Source organism: Nuphar pumila, chromosome 8, assembly GCF_984573655.1.
Source record: "Nuphar pumila chromosome 8, dmNupPumi1.hap1.1, whole genome shotgun sequence".
Taxonomy (NCBI): Eukaryota; Viridiplantae; Streptophyta; class Magnoliopsida; order Nymphaeales; family Nymphaeaceae; genus Nuphar; species Nuphar pumila.
In genome coordinates, this window is record NC_143256.1 from 90,224,630 (window position 1) to 90,251,269 (window position 26,640).

Sequence of the window (26,640 nt, forward strand, 5' to 3'; positions counted from 1 at the left end):
CCGCTTTCTTTACCTTTCTTTGAAATCTTTCCTTTTTGATGAATCTTCTGAATTGCTTTGTAATGAGAGCAATATATTCATCTTCATCTTCATCTTCATCTTCATCTTCATCTTTATCTTCATCTTCTTCTAAATTTTTAGAGTCAGAAGTAGCCTTAAAAGCAAGAGATTTCTTCTTGGGTTCTTCTTCTTGTCTGTCTTGAAGTTGGACTTCATATGCCATTAGGTTACCAACCAAATCTTCAAGAGTGAGAGTGTTTAGATCATTTGCCTCTTTAATAGCTGTGGTTTTTCTCTCCCATTCAGGAGTTAAACACCTTAGATCTTTCTGATTAAACACATTTGAGTGAAAAACTGAAGTGAAAAATATCACGTGAGTGAGAAAATGAATATGAGTGAAAAGCAAAGAGTAATTGATTCAAATTGATTGAATTGAAGTTGTTTTGAGTGTAAAATGCACTCATATTTATAGTTGAAAGTTTCCATACATTGAGGGTATGAAAGGATGTCAAAACAGTCTATTTTGAACGATCAAAACGTTTGAAAAATGAAAAGACACGCCTTTTTAAAGTTTCAAAAAAACGACAAAATTAGTCGATTGAAACAGTAGTTAGTCGACTAATAATTAGTTATTAGTAGACTGACAGTTATTGTCGGTCGATTGATCTGTTTATCGAGCCGTTTGAAAATCTGAACTTTTAAAACTTAGTCGACTAGAGATAAAATTAGTCGACTGATAATATCATCAGTAGACTGAAAAACCTTTCAGTCGACTGCTGCTAAAATCTTCTGAAAAACATACATTCTGTCTGGTCGACTGATAAAAGCATTAGTCGACTGCTGCTAAATTTCAAGAAAACACATGTTCTGTCCAGTCGACTCATAAAGTCATTAGTCGACTGCTGCTAAATTTTCCAAAAAACAGACATTCTGTCCAGTCGACTGATAAAACCTTTGGTCAACTAATTTGACAAAAATGACTTTTTAGAAAATATGGCGCGAAAGGATTAGTCGACTGGTGAGTCTATTGGTCGACTAATAAACACGAAAATTTAAGAAAGGAGTTTTCTAAAAAGTTTTTCATGAAGGGTTCTTTTAGAAAAGTTTTTCTAAAGACTTTTTAGGTGAAATGTAACCTAAATATGCACTCTAAGTAAGGCTCTTACAAGAATCTAAGACTTTGAATAAATTTAACATTTGCACACTAGTCTTCAAACATTCTTCATCGATATCTTCAATGTCTTCATTGCCTTAGCTGAAATGCAGTTGATTTCACTTGCTCATCATCAAAACCTTGTACTTGAAGTATCATGTACGGCTTCAGTGGCATAACAATTCATAGACAGAAGATCTCATAGAAATATCATCTTCATTAAGGGGACGCATCACCCTTTTTAACTTTATTCCTTTGTTTTCTACACTATATAGGGACGATGTCCCATTTCATTTTCTTTTCTTCATTGTCATCATTTTATTCATGTGTTTAATAAAGTTATCAATTCTTGTCATCTGTCTGGATGCCATCCTTCTTTTCTATCATTACAATTTATCCCTTTAAATTCGTCATTATTTCCTTTTATTTTTGCAATCAGTCTTATGATGGTTGACTTCCTTGAATACTATTATTTTTCAAGATTTTCATAATGTATTTCCATTCGATAAAGAAGCTTGTCATCAATCCAAATATTTCTTCAATCATTCTGAAGCCCATGAGGATCCATCGGGTCAAAGCAAGAGCAGAGGACAGTAAGGCCGCAAAGCAGTTAGAGGAGTTTGCATTATTCGACTCATCTGTCCAAGAATTGTCTGAGTTTGCATCGATTCAAAAGGAAGATGAGCCATTGTCCCTAGTTCAAGATCCGACCGAAGACATTAATATTGGTTCAGAGGATAGTCCGAAGATTCTCAAGATCGGCACGAGTTTGAGCGCAAATGAGAAGGAAAGGCTCATCGATTTTCTCAAGCAACACCAAGAAGTGTTTGCATGGACTTATGAGGATATGTCGGGTTTAGATCCTAAATTAGTTTAGCATCGCCTTATTTTAAAGCCCAATGTTAATCCAGTCAAGCAGAAGTTGAGAAAAATGGATCCTCAAATTGAGCAACAAGTCAAAGAAGGACTTGAGTATTTACTTAAAGCCGAATTCATTCGAGCCATTGATTATCCAGACTGGCTAGCAAATATCATGGTAGTTATTAAGAAGAACAACAAAGTTCAAATTTGTATCGACTTTCGAGATCTCAATAAAGCTACTCCAAAGGATGATTATCCACTTCCCAACATCGATCTCCTGATCGATAGTACGACAAGTCATGCCATGTTCTCTTTTATGAATGAATATTTAGGATATAATCAGATCAAGTTGGCCACTCGTGACCAGTCCAAGACATCTTTTACCATGCCTTGGGGCACCTTTTGTAATGCCCCAAATATTTAACTCAAAAAATTTTGAATAATTTTTTTTTCTCAAATCACAGTGTAAATATTTTATTAATCCCTCGGTCAAATAATTTGGGCAGGTTAAAGGAAGTAAGACAAACTCAATAACATTAGGCAAATTAAAATGTTGCCTTGAAATATTACAAGCCGCAAATAATAAAATTAATGAATCTTTTAAAGTCAGAGTTCCTCGGGACATCCACAGAAGATATGGTCTCATGGCACTGTCTGCAATGACGACCGCAATTGCCCTGATATCTTTATATGTTTCCTGAAAAATAATGATTCAGATGGGGTCAGACTACACCCCGTCTAAGTAAGAAGCATAATATCAATATAAACGTGTTCAGTATCATGTGTACAAGTATATGTGCAACACATTTGAATAATGATATGAAATGATAAAATTCATGTAAGTTCCATGAGATTCACCCAATACAAAACAATAAGGAAAACATTAATGAGAGACGCATAATATGAATGAATGTTATAACAATTTGAATATAAGGAAAAACATTATTAAGCTACACATCAAATGAAAGAAATCACCTTTATACTATAACAATTGCAATATTAAGGAAAGCATGAATAAGCTATGTGTCACATAAATGAATCACAGACATATTATAACAAATACAACATCAAACATTGTATGTATACTGCAAACACCCCAAATTTTCCTCATCCATTCTCAGACAATCCCCCTCGTGCAGAGCCAACCCTGTTAGGTCTGTGTAGGAGTCTAATCCCAAGTTTGTGTTAGAAAACTACCATTTTACCTACTTTCATTAGGGAAGTTACCATTTTACCCCTAGGTCATCCCAGACTTCAATCAGTCGGAGTCAACCAAACTCATTTGTAAACTCAAAACAGGTAAGAATATCAGTCATTTCTAGCTCATCTGAGCTCATGATGAACAAACCATTTTCATTTCTGACCATTCCTACCAAAATGGGATCATTTCTTCAGAAATGAGTTCATTTCTCACTTAAATCCAAGTCAATTGTCTCTGAGTCAGTCATTCTCAGTCAATCCTATTCCCCAGAGTCTAGCTTGAGCTCACCAAGAGTTCAAGTACTCCAGTTTTAGTTCAAAACCACTTTCAAGTGTCTAGGAGCCCATTTTAGCTTGTTTCAACCCTTTCAGCTAAAATTGAGCTGAGTCCAGCCGATTGAGCTAGTGTTCGAGCTTCGATTTTAGTTCATGTCAGTATTACTGATCTTTGTTTTAGCTCAAGCCCAGCTCTGGTTTGTAATTCACTTAACTCAAATGACCATTCTGTACCGCTTCTCTAAAAATGGCAGCTTTTCTTGAAAATTTAGTCAGAGAGTTCAATTGAGTTAGTGTTGAGTCAGTCCAGTTGAGTTCTTAAACTCTAAAACCCAGCTCAATCCAGTTCATTTCAGTTCAATCTAGCTCAAACCCCAATTTTCAATGTCACTCTGGCTCGGTAGAACCCGAAAACCATTTTGCAAATTTTATCAATTTTAACACTTTTTGAACTAGTACATGTGTCAATCAAAGTCCAATATCCAAAATTCTTCATTCAGTGTCTGCATTTCGAATAGCATTTCATGTCATTTCTCATCATTTCATATCATTTCTCAGCATTTCATAACATTTCATTTCATTTTTCGAGATCCAAAACTCCAGTTTTGAAAATTCCAATCCAGATTGAGTTTTAAAAGTTTTCAGAAATCAATTTCAAACCCTGGGTTTCCAAAATTGATATTTTTATCCCTAGGATTCTAAATTTGGAAATATTTTCTCAAGAAAAACAATATGGATTTCTTTCAAACTCAAATTTTTAAATTCTACACTGGATTTGCTTTGCAACGGGGTATGAAACTTCAAATTCTGAGCTCGTTTCAAAAACTGCCAAAAATAGCTCATTTTGTCTGGAAACTTTCTAAAAAGACTATTCTACCCCTATGATATTCAAAACGAAATTCAAATTTGGAAAGTGAGCCCACTCTGAGATGACTCCTTCATTTTTATTTAAAAAAAAAATCTTTTTCTTTTCTTTGTTTTCTTTTCTTTTCTTTAATTTTTTTTATTTGTTTATTTGTTTATGAGAGGAGGTGGGACCCACAAGGGGGTCGACCCTTCTTTCCTTTTTCTTTTTCCTTTTCTCTTTCCTTCTTCTTCTTCTTTTCTTTCTTTTCTCCTTCTTTTCTTTCTTTCTTCTTCTTTCTTTCTTTTCTTCTTTCCCTTCTCCTTCCACTCACGTACAACCCCCTCCTTCCTCTTTTCTTTCCCTCTTCCCTCTCTTCCTCCTTTCTTTCCTTTTCCCTTTTCTTCCCTCTTTCCTTTCTTCTCCTTTTTTTCTTTCCTTCTTTCTTTCCCTCCCTTTCTTCCTCTTCTTATTACTCCTCTTTCCAAATCACACGTTGGAATCCCCCATACGGCTCTAGCACTCCCTTTGCATTAGCCTCTCTAAACCTAACTATGTCTCTCAATTAAAACCTAAGCTTTAGGTTTTAATTGAGAGGTTAACCCACGACTGCCTATCTCTTCATTCCCTCTCACGCCTAACTCCCTTTTCAGCTCCTCTCATTAGTTCTCTCCAGCAGCTCCTCTCTCTCTCACCTTGGCAACCATCTCCACCAAGCACCTCCCTTCACCACCAAGCTCCAGCCACCACAAGAGCCTCCTCCAGCTGGTGCCTATCTCCAGCCACCACCATCTCTAGAGGCACCAAGGGCTTCTCCATCAATAGCCGCAGTCTTTTCCCAGCTCCTATTTCCAGCTGGTACTACAACCCCCATTGCAGTCGCCATCCTCAAGCTTTGAAGCATACCTTCATTACCTTCAACCTTCAGAGCCAGTACTTCCTCCACAGATCCCTCTTGCATCCATTTTCCTCAGCAACCTCCATTGTTGCAGCAATCTCCATCATTGCAACAACACCTAAGGTAAGATTGCTTTCTTTTATTTTATGTTTTCATTAAATCCTCTTGAGTTCATACAATTTTCACCATTGATGTCTACTGATCTTTCATTCCAAAGTCGTATATTCATGAAAATGGAGTAAAATCAGTTTAAAGGCTGAATCTATTGGCGTGTAAGAGTGCTCATTATAAATTTCGAAACGTTGGATATAATGAAGTTATCATTTTATATGTGTAGGCTCCAAGAAAGATGAGATTCAACCGGTCGATGGGTTGAATCTCTATTTTAGAGAGCTAAAACAAATAGAAATCATGCTTCCCTGAGATTTTTATTTTTATTTATTTTATGTTTTAAGCATCTTAGTTAGATTTATGTCATTATTTATAGCATTATCATGTAGGCTTAACTTAAGTTTCATTAAAATTAGGTTGTTAGTTTGTTGGTCCTAATTTTAGGCATGGAGTCCAATCTTCTATTCATGTTCGATTTATCATCATTAAATCTCGAACATTTTATCATAGTTGGGTTTATTTAGCTGTGTTTCGCTTCCAAAAACCTAGATTCGTTTGGGTTTTGGAACCCCCTCTAATAAATCAGATCCCAAACTGGGATTTTGCCCTTTTCAAAATTTCAAGTTCTGTTTTAGCAGACAAGAACCTCCAAGATCTCTTAGATGGATGATTTGAAGTTCCCCAAAAAAAATATAGTGAGTCCCTGTTAGAGACTATTGTTTTCCAGTACTTTCCTAGCTTTTTATAAGTAGTTTTGATCCCTGTTAAAAATCAATTTTCCCAGACCCATGGGAAAATCTCACTTTTTCCTTGTCAGGGTCTATACTGACCATAATCCACTGTGTCCGTTCAAACCATAGGCTGGATGTCAAAACTTCCAACAGATAAGTTGTTTCTAACTTATTCCTTCGTTGTTCTCCAAAATTTGAGAATTTTTAGAATAGCCTAGGTATTTTTCCCAGAATTAAATTCCCTGTCTGTCAAATTCCCATGTCTGAAAATTTCAGAGATCTAGGTCTTTAATAATCCTCTTCTCGCTCACAAACCATAACCCGAATCCTAGATTTGTAAAAAGAGTAAATCTTCATCTATTTGTCAGGGACATTTTCCCAGAATTTCAGCCATTTTCTCTACTGTCTGCTATTTTTCCTATAAATTTTCTTGAAACCTGTCTATCTGCCCTAGATCCTAGAGTCGCTGAATTTTGATCCAACTTGACGGAGCTTTCCAACTCCGACCATAGGTCAAAACTGAAATTCCACTAGAGGGGGGGTGAATAGTGAAATACGATAAAGATTGATAAAATAAAATAATCAGGCAATAAGGCACAACACATAAAACACAGAATTTATACTAGTTCGGTCAATACCCAGACCTACATCCAGTCCCCAAGCAAACCACTTGAGCTTTCCACTATAACATCCGAGTCACCGGATAAATAATACAACACCCTCTTCCTCAGAGGTCTTCTTCTCTCAACAGAGAAGGGGCACACCCTCTTCCACAGAGGTCTTCTTCTCTCAACAGAGAAGGACAACACCCTCTTTCACAGAGGTCTTCTTCTCTCAACAAAGAAGGGCAACACCCTCTTTCACAGAGGTCTACTTCTTTCAACAAAGAAGGAAAACAGTGAATAACAAAGTTGTATACTTCATATAGAACCTTCAGAATGATATGAATGCACGAATGAAGGATTCTCAGAATGTTCTGTTTGTCACTCAGAGGATACTCTTTGTCAAAGAGCTAGACTTGACTTTTTCTCTTTTCTTTCTTTTCTTTTCTTTTTCTTTCTTTTTCAAGGCTCTCTTTTCAAATAATGAATAGGAATTTTTCTCGTTGTAAGCTTACATGTCCATTCCATGTTGAATAGTTTATTTGAGTGTGTTTATATAGCTTTAAAAAAGTAGTCGTTACATTTTGAAATCATAGCCTTTTTGAGATGTGAAATGTTATGTCATTTCAAAAACATCTTTAGAGAAATTCGAGAAAGCCTTTTTCCATAAAAGTAAAATATAGGGTACACTAGTCGTTGTAATATTTTAGGTAATACATATTTTATGTAAAAAGTTTATTTCGTACAATAGTACATTGAACGTTGGATTGTAGTTTTGTCTTTATTCTAATTAATGATTTGAGGTACATAAGTACTTCTTTACTTTAAATGAGTGTAAGTACAATGAATGCTTTGAGATATTTATTTGTACATAGTCATGTCAAGTGTTTTCTTTATGTTGTGTTTTTCAAAGTCTTCAGACAGAATGAGGACTACAAGAAAGTCGACATTCTTGAGAAGGATATTTAACAAGGATTTCTTACAGGAGGTATTTAATGCTATACAAAGAGAATGATGACTTCAAGTAAGTCGACATTCTATGGGTTTGTAAAAAGGTAACTAGAGTCTTTTCAAAACCTTTATTATATTTGTTTTCTTTGTGTAGCCGATTTTCATGTTGTCTTTTTCCTATATTTGAAATCATTTCTTTAAAGATGGTAACTAGAGTCTTTTCAAAACATATTATATTTGTTATATAGCCGATTTGATGTTTTGTCTTTTTCCTATATTTGAAATCATTTCTTTAAAGAAGGTAACTAGAGTCTTTTCAAAATATATTATATTTGTTTTTCTTTATGTAGCCGATTTCATGTTTTGTCTTTTTCCTATATTTCTTTTCATGTTGTCTTGTATATGATGTAAGGTACAATTATTACATTTTGAAATTATGTCAAAATACCTATTTCATAAAGGGTTGTAAGAAGGTACAATTATTAGTTTTCAAAAAGGAGCTTTTTGAAAATATCGTATACTTTTATGATATAGCTTTTATGAATGAGTATGTGATATGCAATATGCATGTTCCTGAAGGTTCTGTTACATATGACTCTAAAGAAGAAAAAAATCTTCATCTTGAGGTAGCCGATCTCTTCAGTTGATCTTTAGGAATGCATGGCTCATCAAGCTTTTTCTTCAAGGAGTATGATTGCACCATAGTTGTACTTGAACAAGAAGTCTCCATCCTTTTTGGGTGAGATATCCTTGCATCAAATACTCGTTAGATTTATGGCAAAACATATTCAGTCATAATATAACATTTTTCAAGAGGACATATTATCATATCATATAAAATCAAATCCGACAGTGTATCATATTATGTGACATCAAAACAGAGTTTCTCAACATTCTCCCCCTTTTTTATGATGACAAAATATGCTCCCCCAGTCAAAAAGACATTATGCATAGAAATGATAATATTATAAAATATTGAAAAATGTTTAAAGAGAGTATTTCTCCAATAATGGAGACAGGTTTTCTCCCCCTTTGTCATAGACAAAAAGGAAGGGATCAGAGTAAGAGAGTTATTACAAAATAAGGTAAAGTTATTACAAATCAGAAGTAATGAAAAGTTATTACAGACCAAATAAAGTACAACTAGTATAGTCTAAAAGATAAGCTATTGGATGTTGGAGCATCTTCATCAGAGCCGGACAGGTGCAGGGACCTGAGATTGAAGGTAGTAGCATCGAGGACCTGAGAGGGATGGAGGATAACTTCGTTGTGAAGGGGTACTTTGAAGTATTTTAGGATGTGAGTTATAAAACACCCGAAAAGAAGAGGCTGGAATTTTTGATAACGAATAAAAAGGTCGAAAAGAATGTTGGACCAGTTTATCGAAGTAGAAGAAAAAATTGCGTAGATAAGGAGAGAGATTTTTCTTGGTACTAATCCCTTGCGTGGAGGCTTGGGATAGATATTGTGGAGAAGAATCTGGGCAAGCAGTTGAGCATGAGGTTGGAGATTCCTCATGTGCCAGGGAAGTTGTGAGCAGTTGGTGCAGAGAAGAATTTTTCGAAGTACCGATCATTCGAGTGGTACTATGTTGTTGAGGTCTATGCCGGTGGAAGGAAGGTTAAGAATTATGCCTAATGAGGAAGCATGAAAGAACATCAGGCGTCCGCGTACTTTGGTGGTGATGGTAGTCTGTTCATGATCAGAAGAAAAATTTGTATAGAATAGTCGAACGAGTTCAGGATAGTAGGCAGCTTGGGATGAAGATCCTAATAGGTGTTTGAGTTCGAGGAGAGAGCTATCTAGGTCAAATAGCATGAAGTCTTCATAGTGAACCAACTTTCCTTCATAAATTGGTCGAGAACAAAGTAAGTTGTAGTCATGAAAAAGATCTGGATACCTTAGATCTGCGGCAGTGATTGCAGAGTTTGAGGAGGAAGCCATTGCAAAAGGGAGTTGAGAGAGGAGGAACGAGTTTGAAAGTATGTATGAAGATAGTGAGATACGAGTGGTATTGGTGAGGAATGAACCAAATGATTAAATAGAAGAGAGAAAATAATTGTGATAATAATTGAATGACAATGGAAGTGAATGATTTTTGGATTGTAGTTTAAATAAGGAAATTCGTGAGTTGTAAGTTAAGGGGCTTGTGAATGAAAAATCAAATCAATGGTGAAAGATAGTGTATTATATTGGTATGTATGTTAAAAAGGACATAGTTTTGAACAAATATACTATGGGAGAGTTTATCGAGTAGTGAGAAGTGTCATGAATTGAGTATGGAGTGTCATATTGAAGAGAGTGAAATACAATAATGGCCTAATAAAACAAACAACTTTTTCCACAAGATATTACTTTATGTGGAAGCATTCCAAATTCGTGAAGAGTGATTTTGGAAGAAGACAAACAAAGATAAGTGAGTGAGAGGCAATAATTTGTTATTTAAGAAGTATATATTTTGATATGCGTAGAAGAAGAATGAATAGACATAAAGAAGGGTGATACGGATATGGAGTTTGAAAGATATGACATTTTTGAAAGAAAAGAATGTAGTTTGAAGGGTGTAATTTTTATGAGTATACGTAAATATGAGGACACACTTTGACTATGAATAGTGGTAAGAGAGATGATGAGACAAAAAGAGAAAGACTCAAAAATAAGAATTGATAATAGATTAAAGAATGAGAATAGACATGGAGAAGTCGGATTCAAAAAAATAAAAAAGTGTAATCGATAGATGAAATGAGGAGACAAAAGATATTCATGAGTGAAGAGTAATAATTGCTTATATAAGAAATATTTTTATGGATATGCGTGGAAGGAGTGAGAGTAGTCATAGAGAAAAGTGAGATGACATATATGGATTTTCGAGTAGGATAAGAAGTAATAAAAAATCATGATTGATATGAGATAAAAGACATAAAATAAAGTTATGATTGACATGAATTAATGTTTATTTGATAAACATATTTTTAAAGAAACTCGATTTGAGGAAGTTCATAGTTTTTAGAGAATAAAGTTAAGTTTTAAACTAGTAAAGGAGTCAAAAACACGGATTGACAAGAATGGAGGCTCAATTCGTATGAGAGAGAGAAAGTACTAAAGGTACTAATGAGAATAAAAAAAAATGAAGGACAAGGTTTTAATGAGTCTCGATTGGAGAGAGATATAAAATATATGAGAGAGTCATGGTCACGGATGAAAAGGAGCTTCGTATAATGTAGAGAGAGAGAGAGAGAAAAAGGTGACACAAAACATACTAATGGGTGGAGTACAAGTGTATTTACAATACTTTTTGTAAAAGATGTAAAGCATGAAGAGATGATAATAGATAGTTCTTAGGCTATGATATAAAAGATGATATAGTAAAAATTTACGTGAGATATAATAGAGTGTACGTAATATATGATATATCAAATGATATAGTAAAAATTTACGTGAGAACATAACAACTAGATCTTTTAAAAAAAGGTAAAAGAACCAAAAAAAAATAATCATTCGATTTTAACTAACAATTTGAAAAGCAAGATTTCTCATAAACTAATATGTTATCATGTTGAAGGTGAATCAATTTATCGTAAGAGAGGTTTTCACAAAAGGACAAAAATAATAAAGGAGTTATGAGATGAGTGATGTGAACAATGTTATGATAGCTTTTAATATAATTAGTTTTTATGGATATGAGTGAAAGGAGATAGGACAAGGAGTCATAATGGATGTGTACTTGAAAGATGACAAGTTGAAAGACATAAAGAATGTGTCTTATAAGAGTTTAGAGTGTACGTGAATATGGAAACCTAGTTTGACTAACAAAAATCGATAAGAAGAAAAAAACTTTTAAAATAAGATTTTAACAAAACTTATAAGAAGTATTATAATAAGTGTGATTAATTTATAAGTCACTCAGTTTGCATATTCCTAGTTCTCTTCTAATTCGTGTAAAGTCTTCATGTTTCAATGGTTTAGTGAATATGTCTGCTAACTGTTGATTAGTGGGTATGAATTCCAGTTTAATTATGTTGTTTAAGACTTGTTCTCTTAAGAAGTGCTGTCTTATTTGAATGTGCTTAGTTCGTGAGTGTAAAATAGGATTCTTAGATAAGTTTATAGCACTAGTATTATCACAGAAAATAGTTGTATTTTCAAAATTTAAACCAAAATCTTTTAAGGTTTGTTTCATCCAGATAACTTGTGTACAGGCTAGGCTAGCAGCAATGTATTCAGCTTCAGTAGTTGATAAGGATACACAATTTTGTTTCTTACTGAACCATGATACAAGAGAGTGCCCTAGCATATGACATGTTCCACTTGTGCTTTTTCTGTCAGATTTACATCCAGCAAAGTCAGCATCGTTGTATGAGATTAAATCAAATGTAGAGAATTTTGAATAGAATAATCCAAAATCAACTGTCTTTTAAATATCTCATTATTCTTTTTACAGCCTTAAGATGTGATACTTTTGGATTTGACTGAAATCTAGCACACAAGCAAACACTGAACATAATATCTGGACGGCTAGCAGTTAAATAGAGAAGTGATCCTATCATACCTCGGTATACCTTTGTATCAACAGACTTACCATCTTCATCTTTGTCCAAAACAGTAGTAGTGCTCATAGGAGTAGTTTTTAAAGCAGTTGAGTTCATGTTGAACCTCTTCAGAAGTTCACGAGCATACTTAGATTGATTGATGAAAACTCCATCCTTGGTTTGCTTAATATGCAGTCCAAGAAAGTAGGTGAGTTCTCCCATCATACTCATTTCAAATTCTTTCTGCATGGACTTAGAAAATTCTTCACAAAGAGTGTTGTTAGAAGATCCAAAGATGATATCGTCCACATATATTTGAACAATTAGGGTATGATTATTCACTATTTTCACAAATAAAGTAGAGTCTGCTTTGCCTACAGAAAAACCAGTTTTTAATAAAAAGGTTTTAAGTCTATCATACCAAGCACGAGGTGCTTGTTTTAAACCATACAAAGCACGTTTGAGTTTGAAAACATGATTTGGATATTGTTCATTTTCAAATCCTGGAGGTTGTTTTACATAAACTTCTTCATTTATAAAACCATTTAAAAAGGCACTTTTAACATCCATTTGATATAATTTGAAATCCATATAGCTTGCATATGCTAAAAACATTCTAATAGATTCAAGTCTAGCAACAGGAGCAAATGTTTCATCAAAATCAATACCTTCCTCCTGGTTGTATCTTTAAGCTACTAGTCTTGTTTTGTTTCTTATAACATTACCTGTTTCATCTAGCTTGTTTCTGAAGATCCATCTTGTCCCAATGATTGGATGATCCTTTGGTCTTGGTACAAGATCCCAAACTTCATTCCTTTGGAATTGATTCAGTTCTTCAGTCATGGCTAGCATCCAGAACTCATCGATGATGGCTTCATCAATCTTCTTTGGTTCAAGTTGAGAATCGAATGCCATATTTGCAATCCGTTCTAACTGAGCTCTAGTCTGAACCCCCTTTGTCAGTTCTTCCAAAATCTGCTTTTGAGGATGATCTTTGATATCAACAAATGTTCTTTGATGATCATCTTCATTAGACTTAGCTGTGTTATCTAAAAATAAATATATACTTTCAACATCATCATCGTTAGTTTGCTTATGAACAGATTGATCAATAGATTCACAGAAACTAACATGCATAGATTCTTCAATAGACTTAGAACACTTATTGAAAACCCTGTATGCTTTACTATGACTTGAATATCCTAAAAATATGCCTTCAATAGATTTAGCATCAAATTTATCTAGGCTATCTTTTGTGTTTAGGATAAAGCATTTACAACCAAAGACTTTGAAATAGTCTATTCTTGGAGTTCTGTCATAGAATAGTTCATAGGGAGTTTTATTTAATAAGGGTCTAATGAGAACTCTATTTGTTATGTAGCATGCAGTATTAACAGCTTCTGCCCAAAAAGATTTAGCAAGATTATTGTGTTGGAGCATAGTTCTAGCAGATTCCTGAAGGGTTCTATTCTTTCTTTCTACTACACCATTTTGAGGTGCAGCTCTAGGAAAGGCAAAGTTATGAGAAATACCATGCAAGTTACAAATTTTTTCAAAAAGTTCATTTTCAAATTCTCCTCCATGGTCACTACGGATTTTAACAATAGAACAAGATTTTTCATTTTGTAATTTTTTACATAAAATTTCAAATTGACAAAACGTATCACTTTTGTTTTTCAAAAATATCACCCAAGTAAATCTTGAGTAGTCATCTACAATGACAAAAACGTATTTATTGTGATTATGACTAGCTACTCTAGAAGGACCAAAAAGATCCAGGTGGAGAAGCTCTAAAGGTCTTTTGCTTGAAATGATATTTTTTGATTTGAAAGATGATTTTGACAGTTTTTCTAATTGACATGCATCACAAAAATAATCCTTTTTAAAAGATATTTTGGGTAACCCACGTACTAACTTATCTTTAGCTAATTTAGACATGTATTTAGAATTGACATGACCCATTCTCATGTGCCATAGATGTTGAGAGTCATTATTAGCTATGAGGCAATGTTCTGTGATGTTTTCTAGATATAGTTCATATATATTATTTTTTCTTATGCCTTTTAAGATAATATTTTCGTTGGTGTCTGCTATAAGACAAGCATTATGATTAAAGCTAACATTATAACTTGTATCACACATTTGACTAATACTTAGAAGGTTATGTTTTAAGCCTTTAACCAGGAGAACGTCTTTGATAAGAGGTTTATCTATATTTACAATATTACCAATACCTATTATCAAACCTTTGTTGTTATCTCCAAAGGTGACGGTTCCTCCTTCTTTTTTATGAAGAACAACAAAGAGGTCTGAATGTCCAGTCATGTGTTTTGAACATCCACTGTCTAGAATCCATCTGTTCTTCTTGTTTGGAGCCTGCAAATCATTAAGTAAAATTTCTTTTTAGTACCCAATCGGGTCCTTTTTTGTTAGACTTTGGAACCCATGTCCATTTGGATTTGGGTTTGTCTATAGCCTTAGAGGAGTTCAAAAAATTAGAATTATAATACTCCTTATTTGGTTCAGAAGAACTTTTCACAAAAGTGGTCTTTTGATTCATACAAGAAGGCTTGTTGAAATGAGAGTAGCCAATACCATTCTTGTAGAAAGAGACTTTTTGAGAAGATAGGAGTTTATCCAAGTTCTCTTTTCCTTTAGTAAACTTGAAAACCGTTTTCATAAGGTTTTCAGTTTTACTTTTTAATTCTGAAATTTCTACTTGCAGATTTTTAGTCTTGAAGCTAGTAGATAAGATTTCAGAAGTAAAATGAAGATTTTTCTTTTTCAACTCAGAGTTTTCACTGCTGAGTTTTTCATTTTTCTGGGAAAGCTCTAAATTTTCAGATTTTAAAGTTTTATTTTTGAAGCTTAATTTTCTAGATTCTTCAAATAGTTTTTGAAAAGCATCTAGAAGTTCTTCAAATGAAAAATCAGAAATTTCACTTACAGAGCTTTTGTTTGCCATGAAGCACATGTTTGCAGTTTCGGCTTCATCATCACTTGACTCTTCACTGGTGGATGGTTCTGAGTCATCCCATTGAGCATGCAGAACCTTTTTCTTGAAAAACCTCTTCTTTGGTTCCTCGGTATTGGACTTTCTTTTGAGAAGGGGACAGTCACGCCTCAAGTGACCTGGCTTATTACACTGATAGCACATGGGATCTTCCTTAGGATTTTTTCTTTCCTTGTGCTTGTTTGGAAGCCGGTTCCTTCTCATGAAGCGCTGGAATTTTCTGGTTAGTAGCGCAATTTCGGATTCTTTATCTGAGTCTTCATTCTCAGATAGAGCTGGGAAAGCTAGAGTTTTCTTTATCGGTTGTTCTTCTTCCCTTCTTTCTTTCATGTGGACTTCATAGGCCATAAGATTGCCTATTAAGTCGTCCAGAGTAAGCTTAGATAAATCTTAAGCTTCTTCAATAGCTGTAGTCTTTTTCTCCCAATCAGTTGTGAGAGATCTCAAGATTTTCTTCACCTTTTCTGTCTGGCAATATGTTACACCCAGAGATTTCAGATTGTTGGTGATGTTGGTGAATCTGGTAAACATCTCTGTGATGGGTTCATCTTTGTTCATTTTGAACAACTCATATTTTCTGACAAGAGATGAGATTTTGGCTTCTTTCACTTTGTTGGTTCCTTTATGAATAACCTCTAAAGAATGCCAAATATCATATGTAGATTCACATATAGATATTCTATTGAATTCGTTCTGATCAATGGCACAATATAAGGCATTCATAGCCTTTGCATTTAGGTTTGCCATTTTCTTTTCTTCATCAAACCATAAGTTATAGTCTGCGGATGAAGATGTGTATGGATGCTCAACAATTTTCCATACAGCAAAATCTATGGACTTGAGAAATATAGTCATTCTGCACTTCCAGTATCCATAGTTGGAGCCGTTGAAGAAAGGAGGACGAGATGCCTGTTGACCTTCAATATCACGAGCATAAGAGGTAGATGCCATTTGTGCTGGAAGACTTGTTATGTCGAAACCATCAAACCTGCTCTGATACCAAATGAAATTCCACTAGAGGGGGGGTGAATAGTGAAATACGATAAAGATCGATAAAATAAAATAATCAGGCAATAAGGCACAACACATAAAACACAGAATTTATACTGGTTCGGTCAATACCCAGACCAACATCCAGTCCCCAAGCAAACCACTTAAGCTTTCCACTATAACATCCGAGTCACCGGATAAATAGTACAACACCCTCTTCCTCAGAGGTCTTCTTCTCTCAACAGAGAAGGGGCACACCCTCTTCCACAGAGGTCTTCTTCTTTCAACAGAGAAGGACAACACCCTCTTTCATAGAGGTCTTCTTCTCTCAACAGAGAAGGGCAACACCCTCTTTCACAGAGGTCTACTTCTTTCAACAAAGAAGGAAAACAGTGAATAACAGAGTTAAAATACTTCCTATAGAACCTTCAGAATGATATGAATGCACGAATGAAGGATTCTCAGAATGTTCTGTTTGTCACTCAGAGGATACTCTTTGTCAAAGAGCTAGACTTGACTTTTTCTCTTTTCTTTTTTTTCTTTTTTTTTTCTTTCTTTTTCAAGGCTCTCTTTTCAAATAATGAATAGAAATTTTTCTCGTTGTAAGCTCACATGTCCATTCCATGTTGAATAGTTTATTTGAGTGTGTTTATATAGCTTTAAAAAAGTAGTCGTTACATTTTGAAATCGTAGCCTTTTTGAGATGTGAAATGTTATGTCATTTCAAAAACATCTTTAGAGAAATTCGAGAAAGCCTTTTTCCATAAATGTAAAATATAGGGTACACTAGTCATTGTAATATTTTAGGTAATACATATTTTATGTAAAAAGTCTATTTCTTACAATAGTACATTGAACGTTGGATTGTAGTTTTGTCTTTATTCTAATTAATGATTTGAGGTACATAAGTACTTCTTTACTTTAAATGAGTGTAAGTACAATGAGTGCTTTGAGATATTTATTTGTACATAGTCATGTCAAGTATTTTCTTTATGTTGTGTTTTTCAAAGTCTTCAGAGAGAATGAGGACTACAAGAAAGTCGACATTCTTGAGAAGGATATTTAACAAGGATTTCTTACAGGAGGTATTTAATGCTATACATAGAGAATGATGACTTCAAGTAAGTCGACATTCTATGGGTTTGTAAAAAGGTAACTAGAGTCTTTTCAAAACCTTTATTATATTTGTTTTCTTTGTGTAGCCGATTTTCATGTTTTGTCTTTTTCCTATATTTGAAATCATTTCTTTAAAGATGGTAACTAGAGTCTTTTCAAAACATATTATATTTGTTATGTAGCCGATTTGATGTTTTGTCTTTTTCCTATATTTGAAATCATTTCTTTAAAGAAGGTAACTAGAGTCTTTTCAAAATATATTATATTTGTTTTTCTTTATGTAGCCGATTTCATGTTTTGTCTTTTTCCTATATTTCTTTTCATGTTGTCTTGTATATGATGTAAGGTACAATTATTACATTTTGAAATTATGTCAAAATACCTATTTCATAAAGGGTTGTAAGAAGGTACAATTATTAGTTTTCAAAAAGGAGCTTTTTGAAACTATCGTATACTTTTATGATATAGCTTTTATGGATGAGTATGTGATATGCAATATGCATGTTCCTGAAGGTTCTGTTACATATGACTCTAAAGAAGAAAAAAATCTTCATCTTGAGGTAGCCGATCTCTTCAGTTGATCTTTAGGAATGCATGGCTCATCAAGCTTTTTCTTCAAGGAGTATGATTGCACCATAGTTGTACTTGAACAGGAAGTCTCCATCCTTTTTGAGTGAGATATCCTTGCATCAAATACTCGTTAGATTTATGGCAAAACATATTCAGTCATAATATAACATTTTTCAAGAGGACATATTATCATATCATATAAAATCAAATCCAACAGTGTATCATATTATGTGACATCAAAACAGAGTTTCTCAACAAAAACCAAAATCTTTAAAAGGAAAAAAACTTTTTCTAACTATCCTCTGTCACCCCATAAAATTTGGGAAATTTTTATGGTGGTTTAGTACCCAAACTTTAATTTAGAGTTAGCATTTTTGGAAAAATCTTGATTTTTAGGATTTTTAGCTAATTTTCTATATTAAAAAATATCAAAAAAATAGATTTTCGAGCTTCATTCTGTTTTTAGGGTTAGTCTAGGTGTCCATGCTAAATTTGGCTCAATTTCAAGTTCATTGCTTTGTATGTTAGTTTACTTTTAAATTCAGAAGCGAAAATCGAGTTAAATTGGATATTTTGTGATATTTTTGTCATTTTAGGATTCTTATCATGTGAATAAGCATATAGAATCATATTAGGGTTAATTTCCATATCATTTGAATTTCACATTTTCTATTTTTGCAAAATTTATTTCAGAAAACCCTGGTTTCAAGGTCATAGTCTTGTTATTAAGGGCATTTTGGTTATTTTGACCTCAATTTCGAAATTCCAAACTTTAATTTTCCAAATTTTTATGCATATTATCATGTTTCATCATATTGTGTTTTATTTTATTTCATTTGTTTTTCAAGGTCATTAGGGGCATTTTGGTCATTTTAAACCCAATTTCGAATTTCCAAGTTTATTTTCAAATTTTATTACTTATTTCTCATGTTATATCAAAGGAGGTATGAATTTGGGTTTATATCTGAATAATATCTGATAATTTCTAATATTTTCGGATAAATTCAGAAAAGCCTACATTTCTATACTAACTTGTTTTCTAGTTTTGCATGAATATCCAGGAAGAAAACTTTAATTTTCTTTTATTTCAATTCAATGTAATATCAGATGTAATAACTTGGAATAAGAGTTACTTTTCAGCTTAGAATAGGACTGCATTGCATATAGCTTAATTTCTGCAAAATTTCAATATCTGATGTATCATTCATGCACATTTTTCCCAAAATCACTATGGTTGACACGAATGTCACGTGCACAAGCTCTTAGGGAGTTCACGAATTTGGTGAGATTTGTATTTATGGCCATAGTCAGAATACGAAGAAAACCAAGATTTGCGATCTTCGTATTAGCCACATTCAACTTACACTCTTAGGCTAACTTAAAAAATGCACTATATTTCTCAAAATTTCAAAAGGATTTCCCAATTCCTCAAGGAAATATCTTTCAAATTCATGTTCATTCATTCATTTCATTCAAATTGCATTATTTTCAAACTCATTTCCCAATTCCATTTCAGAGAAATCAATTTTTCTAAAATTTTCTAAGTCTTTCTCAGGAATTGATTTTCTCAGAACTCTGAGTTTTAAAATGACATTTCAAAGTATTTCCCAATTTCAAACTTTGATTTTTCAATATTTTAACATTCTCAATTTTATTTTCAAATCCCAAAATTGATTTTTCCAAAGTCCTTGAATTACTTATGAAATTGATTTTTCTCAGAATTCTCAAATCCATTTTAGAAATCAATTTTCTCAGAAAAGTAGTTCACATCTCAAAATCGATTTTCTCAAAGATCTAATTTTTCTGAGAATCAATTTTTCCTCCAAGAGTCATTTTCCAATACAATTTCTGATTTTCAATGAAATTCAATGATTTTCCAAGGAATTTTCATTTTCAAACACTTTTCCAATCATTTTCCAAGTACATCTCAGTTTTCCAAGGCAAACATCATATTTCTCAAACTTGCATTTTTTTCAAAATTCCATAGCACATGCCTGATTCTCTGTGCATTTTAGGAAAATAGAGCATAATTTAAATAATTTAACTTAGTCAAAGCACACATTTGATCCTTTGTTCAATTACCCATGGTAAAGGCGCCAGGAACGGTTGAACCTCGTACCGACAAGCGGATCCCATTCCACGAAATTTTCCCGCAAATTTTCAAAATAGAAGCGAGTAATTTTCAAAACCATTTTAAATTTTTTTGGTCGAGTTTGACTCACAGAATCGTTTCTCTCACTCTCGCAGAGGGAGGGGGGAAATTTTTGCGATAATAACATATACGTGAAGACTCTCAAATGTGTTCTTACTTTATGTTAATCTAGTTAATTACCTGTGATTATTGCAAAAAATTTCCTCTTGGTTCCCTCTTTTCCTTCTCTGTCCCTTTTTAGCCTTTAATCTCTTTTTGAAGGGGAATAAAAGATAGAAAAAGAAGAGAGAAAAAAAAAGAAAGAAGAGAGAGGAACTCTCATGCAAAGGTCTCATTTGACCTTAATTTTGAAAATATTTTGAAATTACTCGCCTTCGTTTTTGAAAATTTACGAGAAAATGGAGAAACGGGATTCGCTCGTCGGTACAAGGTTCGACCGTTCCTAGCGCCTTTACCAGGGGTAATCGAACCAAGGATCGAATTTTATGCCTTTTGTTTTGCCTAAATATTGTCTAAGAATTTATTCTAAGTCTAGATGCCCAAAGAATCATGCTTGTGTAATGCAAATGCAAAGATGTATGCTTTTGAAAAGAAGATTTTAGAACTTTGATTTTCTCAAGTGATTTTGAAATGCATTTGAAGATACTTGAAGAAATGATTCAAAGGGTTGAAATTGGTTTTGAAAAAGTTAGATTTTTTAATCTAACTTAGAACTTGAACAATGGATCTGGAAGAAGAGACTTTGAAATTCTAAGTCTTAGACTAATTAGAGTTTTCAAAAATAATTTTTAGATGAAGAGAAAAAGGAGAATTTGAATTCGAATTTAGAATTTTGAAGTAAGAATGAAATTTCAAAGTCAAGGTGAACTTTGAATTTGGATCGATTTTCAAGAATCGATTTTGAAAAGGGATCTTTGGTTTTGAGTTCTAAATTTAGAACCTGAAATAGGAATTGAAATCTAGATTAAATTTGAAAATGAGACTGGATTTTAAGAAATCCAGATGAAATTTAAAAATGGAATTGGTTTTGAAATCTGGAATTCAAGATAGAATTTGGATTTGAAATTTGGAATCCTAGATGAAACTTAGATTTGAAAATCTGAATCCAAGATGGAATTGGATTTGAAAATCTGGGATCCAAGATGGAATTGGATTTGAAATTCTGGAATCCTAGATGAAATTTGGTTTTAAATCTAGAATCCAAGAAGGAATTGGATTTGAAATCTGGAATCCAATATGGAATTTAGAAGATGGATCTGGATTTTGGGAAATTTTGATGAGATCTGAAGATGGATCTGAACCATGAAAAATCCAGATGGGATTTGAAGATAGATTTGGATTTTGGAAATGCAGATGGAACTTAGAATTGGATCTAAGAAATCCTAAATCGATTTTGAAATTAGAAAGGTGGATGGAACTTGGAGAAAATCGATTTTCAGAGAAAATACCAAGTTTCTGATTTAGGATTTAAGAGATAAGACTTAGAATTTTGGAATTTTGAGAAATAAAGAATAAAACTTGAATTCTGAAATCAGAAGATGATTTGGAAGATTTGGAAAATTTGAAGTGAAGAATAAAGAATAAAACTTGGTTTTCAAAATCAGGAAATGAACTTGGAATTTCAAAGTTGAATTGAACTTTGAAATTTGATCTGGAATATTGAATTGATTTTGAAATTGAATCCTGATCCTAGAAATGAATTTGGAACTTCAAAGTTGAATTGAACTTTGAAATTCGATTTGAGTTGAAAATTGATGTTTTGAATCTAGAGATGAATTCGAAATTTCAAAGTCAAATTGGACTTTGAAATTGAAGTTTGAATTTTGATAGAAAGATGAATTTGATATTATAAATAAGAATTGAAGATTGATTTGAGGAATGAAGAAGATATATGAAGAATTATCTCAAAATCCCTTGGATTTTTAAAAAAAACTTAAAATACTTTGAAAAAATGATGTAATTCTATCCTAAATGATGAATGAATTAAAGAATTTTGAAAATTGAATATTGAAAAGCATATTTCATTCTTTGAATGAATTGAAATAAGATTGAAGATATAATACATTTCTGACTATGGTCGTAAAATGTATTCTATAATAATCTATATTTAAATTCAGATGAAGAATAAAATACATTTTTGGTGCCTTTATAGAGTTTGAAATGAAATTAACTCTCAATATATCATGACTATGAGCATTGATATATATTTCGAGTTAATTTTAAGTTAAACTCTGATAAAGGAAAAAAATATTTCGAAAAATATGATGATTTTTGAAAAGAGATCCAGTGTGGACCCAATGTTATTCCATAAAAGATAAAAATCCTAAGCATTGTCCACATTTTGACTATGTCCATCAAGGTGGGTCATTTGCTTAGGATTAATCACCTCTTATTAGAATGGTGCATGTGCCATTCATGTTTCACCACTGTGGATTTTTGAAATAAAAGAGAAAAATGATATGAAACAAACATTTCTATGAAAAATGTATGCTCACACATTTGTTGAGAAACTATGTTTTGATGATACATGATAAATATGATATGCTTTCATGATGCATATATATGATACATGATGAATATATGATATGCTTTCATGTGATATGATAAATATGTTATGCTTTTATATTTGAAACTGGATATGTTATTTTATGACTGGATATGATGTGCTATGTATTTAACGTGTATTTGATGCAAGGTTATTTCACTTAAGAAGAGTGAAGACAACTTGATCAAGTGCAACAATTTGATGCAATCATACTACTTTGAAGAAAAAGCTTGATGAGCCAAAGAGATGCATTAAAGATTATCCAAGAAGATTGGCTACTTCAAGATGAAGATTTTTTCTTCTTTAGAGTCATATGTAACAGAACCTTCAGAAGCATGCATATTTTATATTAGACAATATGCTTTGAAATCATACAAGTCATTCATTTACAAAAAGTCAAGCTTTCATAAAAAGATATGTTATGTATATTGTAGTATTTCAAAAACACCTTTTTGAAACAAATCACTGTACTTCTTACAAACATTTATGAAAAAGATAATTTGACAAGATATAAAAGCTCATGATTTCAAAAGCATTTATGTAAGAAAAGACAAAATGCATTGGTTCATAATACACAAACATTTACGTAAGAAATTTTAGTTCATAATACATAAACATTTATATAAGAAAAGACAATTTGTGAAAAGATGTATTGGTCTATAATATACACTTATTTATTTGAGAAATGTCTATTTATAATATAAGTATTACTCAAGCATTTATTTAACTTCAAATCATTCATTTTAGAAATGATGATTTGAAAAAATAAATATTACTTTATTAATTTAAGAAATGACTATTTATTTCTTTAAGCATTAAATATAATTTCAAAAACACTCACTCAAAAAGTGACGACTTATATTTGAAGTCATCATTCTTTTAGTAAGCATTAAATGGTACCTCAAAAGCATTTACTCAAGAAATCACCATTTGTAAAATAAAGTACTAAACAAGCATTTATTGTACTTTCATATATTTAAAAGAAGTAAACGATTTGAAATGTAAATATACTTAAACATTTAATATACTATAAATCATTTATTTGAATAATGACAAATTACAATATAAATTACATTTCCAAATACTTCAATGTTCAATGTACTACAAAACATTTATTTGAGAAAAGACACATTACAAATTAAATCTCATTTTTAATTACACCAACGTATATTGTACCTCAAAATATTTAATTTAGAAATGACCACTTGAAGAAACTATCATTATTTAAATACACCAAACATTTATTACTTAATAATTATTTAAATTTATGAAATGATAATTTTTGAAAAAGCAATATATAGTACACATTATTTCACACCTTTTTCTCATAAAAGTTGTTTTTGAGATGACCTGACATCTCACATCACAAAAGGACAATTATTTCAAAGCATTCCAAAAGGCAATGACTATTTTTGAAGATCTATATATACAGACAAACAATATTTCAAAGCAAGATTCATGTGAGCTTTCAAAGAGAAATATACTAACTCGACACAATGAAAAAAAGCTTAGAAAAAGAAAGAGAAAAAGAAAGAGAAAAAGACTAGAAAAGCTCTCGGACAAAAGAATCAAGTGTGTGTCTGAAGAAAAAGAGAAAAAGAACATTTTGTTCTCCTGAAAGATTATTCTGCCTATTTTTAAAAGAGAGAACATTCTGAGAGAATCTTCATACGTGCATTCATACTCTGTATATCATTCTGAAGGTTCTATAAGAAAGTGTTGTAACTTTCTATTTTCTGTTGTATCCCTTCTCTGTTGAGAGAAGTAGACCTCTGAGGAACAGGGTGTTTCCCTTCTTTGTTGAGAGAAGTAGACCTCTGAGGAAGAGGGTGTTTTCCCTTCCTTGTTGAGAGAAGTAGACCTCTGAGGAAGAGGGTGTTTCCCTTCTCTATTGAGAGAAGTAGACCTCTGAGAAAGAGGGTTTTCCTTTCTCTGTTGAGAGAAGTAGACCCTTGAGGAAGAGGGTGTTGTACTATTTATCTCGTAACACAGATTTTATAGTGAAAGGCTCAAGTGTTTTACTTGGGGAGTGGATGTAGGTCAGTAACTCAGCCAGACCAGTATAAATCTAGTGTTTATTGTGTTGTGCCTAATTGTCATATTTTTTATATTATCGATCTGCAATGAATTTCACTAATCACCCCCCCTCTAGTGGAATTTTATTTGGTATCAGAGCAGGTTCTACTGGTTTCGACATAACAAGTATTCCGGCACAAAAATGACATCAACCTCTTATGCTCGTGACATCGAAGGTCAACACTCATCTCGCCCTTCTTTTTTTAATGGCACTATGGCTACTGGAAATGTAGAATGACCATATTTCTCAAGTCTGTAGATTTTGCTATATGGAAAATCGTAGAATATCCATATTTTTCTTCTACATCAGACTACTCTTCATGGACTGATGGAGAAAAAAAATGGCAAACTTAAATGCAAAAGTCATGAATGCTTTATATTATGCCATAGACCAAAATGAATTTAACAGAATATCTATTAGTGATTCTGCTCATGATATTTGGCATTCTCTGGAAGTTATTCATGAGGGAACAAAGTAAAAGAAGCTAAGATCTCATTATTGGTTCGAAAATACGAACTTTTCAAGATGATCAAAGATGAAACCAATATCACCAATGATCTTAAATCTCTGGGAGAAACTTATTCTCAGACTGATAAGGTGAAAAAGATCTTGAGATCTCTCACAACTGACTGGGAGAAAAAGACTACAACTATTGAAGAAGCCCAAGATCTTTCCAAGCTTACTCTAGACGACTTAATAGGCAATCTAATGGCTTATGAAGTCCATATGAAGGAAAGAAGGGAAGAACAATCTCCAAAGAAAAATCTAGCCTTCCCAACCATCTCTAAGAATGAGGACTTAGAAAAAGAGTCTAAAATTGGGCTACTTACTCGAAGATTCCAGCGCTTCATGAGAAATAACAGGCTGTCCAAAAAATACAAAGAAAAGAAAGATTCTAAATAAGACACCATGTACTATAAATGCAATAAGCCAGGTCACATAAAACGTTACTGTCCTCTACTAAAGCGAAGATCTAAAGTCGAGGAACCAAAGAAAAGGTTCTTCAAGAAAAAGGCTCTGCATGCTCAATGAGATGATTCAGAACCATCCACCAGTGAAGAGTCAAGTGATGATGAAGCCGAAACTGCAAATATGTGCTTCATGGCAAAAGAAAGTCCTGTAAGTGAAACTTCTAACTTTTCCTTTGTAGAACTTCTAGATGCTTATCAAGAACTATTTGAAGAATCTAGAAAAATGAGTTTAAAAATAAAGTTTTAAAATTTGAAAATTTAGAGCTTTCTTAGAAAAATAAAAAACTCATTATTGAAAATTCTGAGTTGAAAAAGAAAAATTTCATGCTTACTTCTAAAATCTCGTCTACTAGCTCCAAGACTAAAAATCTTCAAGTAGAAATTTCAGAATTAAAAGGTAAAACTGAAAACCTTATGAAAACGGTTTTCAAGTTTACCAATGGAAAAGAGAACCTGGACAAACTCCTATCCTCTCAAAAAATCTCTTTTTACAAGAATGGTATTGGTTACTCTCATTATAGTAAACCTTCTTGTATGAATCAAAAGACCATGTTTGTCAAAGGTTTTGCTGAACCTAAACAAGGGTATTATAATTTCAATTCCATGTACTCCTCTAAGATTATAGATAAACCCAAATCAAAATGGATATGGGTTCCAAAATCTAACAAAAAGGGACTCGATTGGATACCAAAAAGAGTTTTTTCTTGATCTATTGCAGACATTAAAAAAGAAGAACAAATGGATATTAGATAGTGGATGTTCAAAACACATGACAGGACATCCAAATCTTTTTATTGTTCTTCATCATAAAGAAGGACGAATCGTCACCTTTGGAGATAACAGCAAAGGTTTAATAATTGGGATTGGCAATATTGGTAATATTGATAAACCTCTTATTAAAGACATTCTCCTTGTTAAAGGTTTAAAACATAATCTCTTAAGCATTAGTCAAATGTGTGACATAGGATATAATGTCAGTTTTAAACATGATGCATGCCTCATAGTGGACACAAATAAAAATATTGTTTTAAAAGGTATAAGGAAAAATAA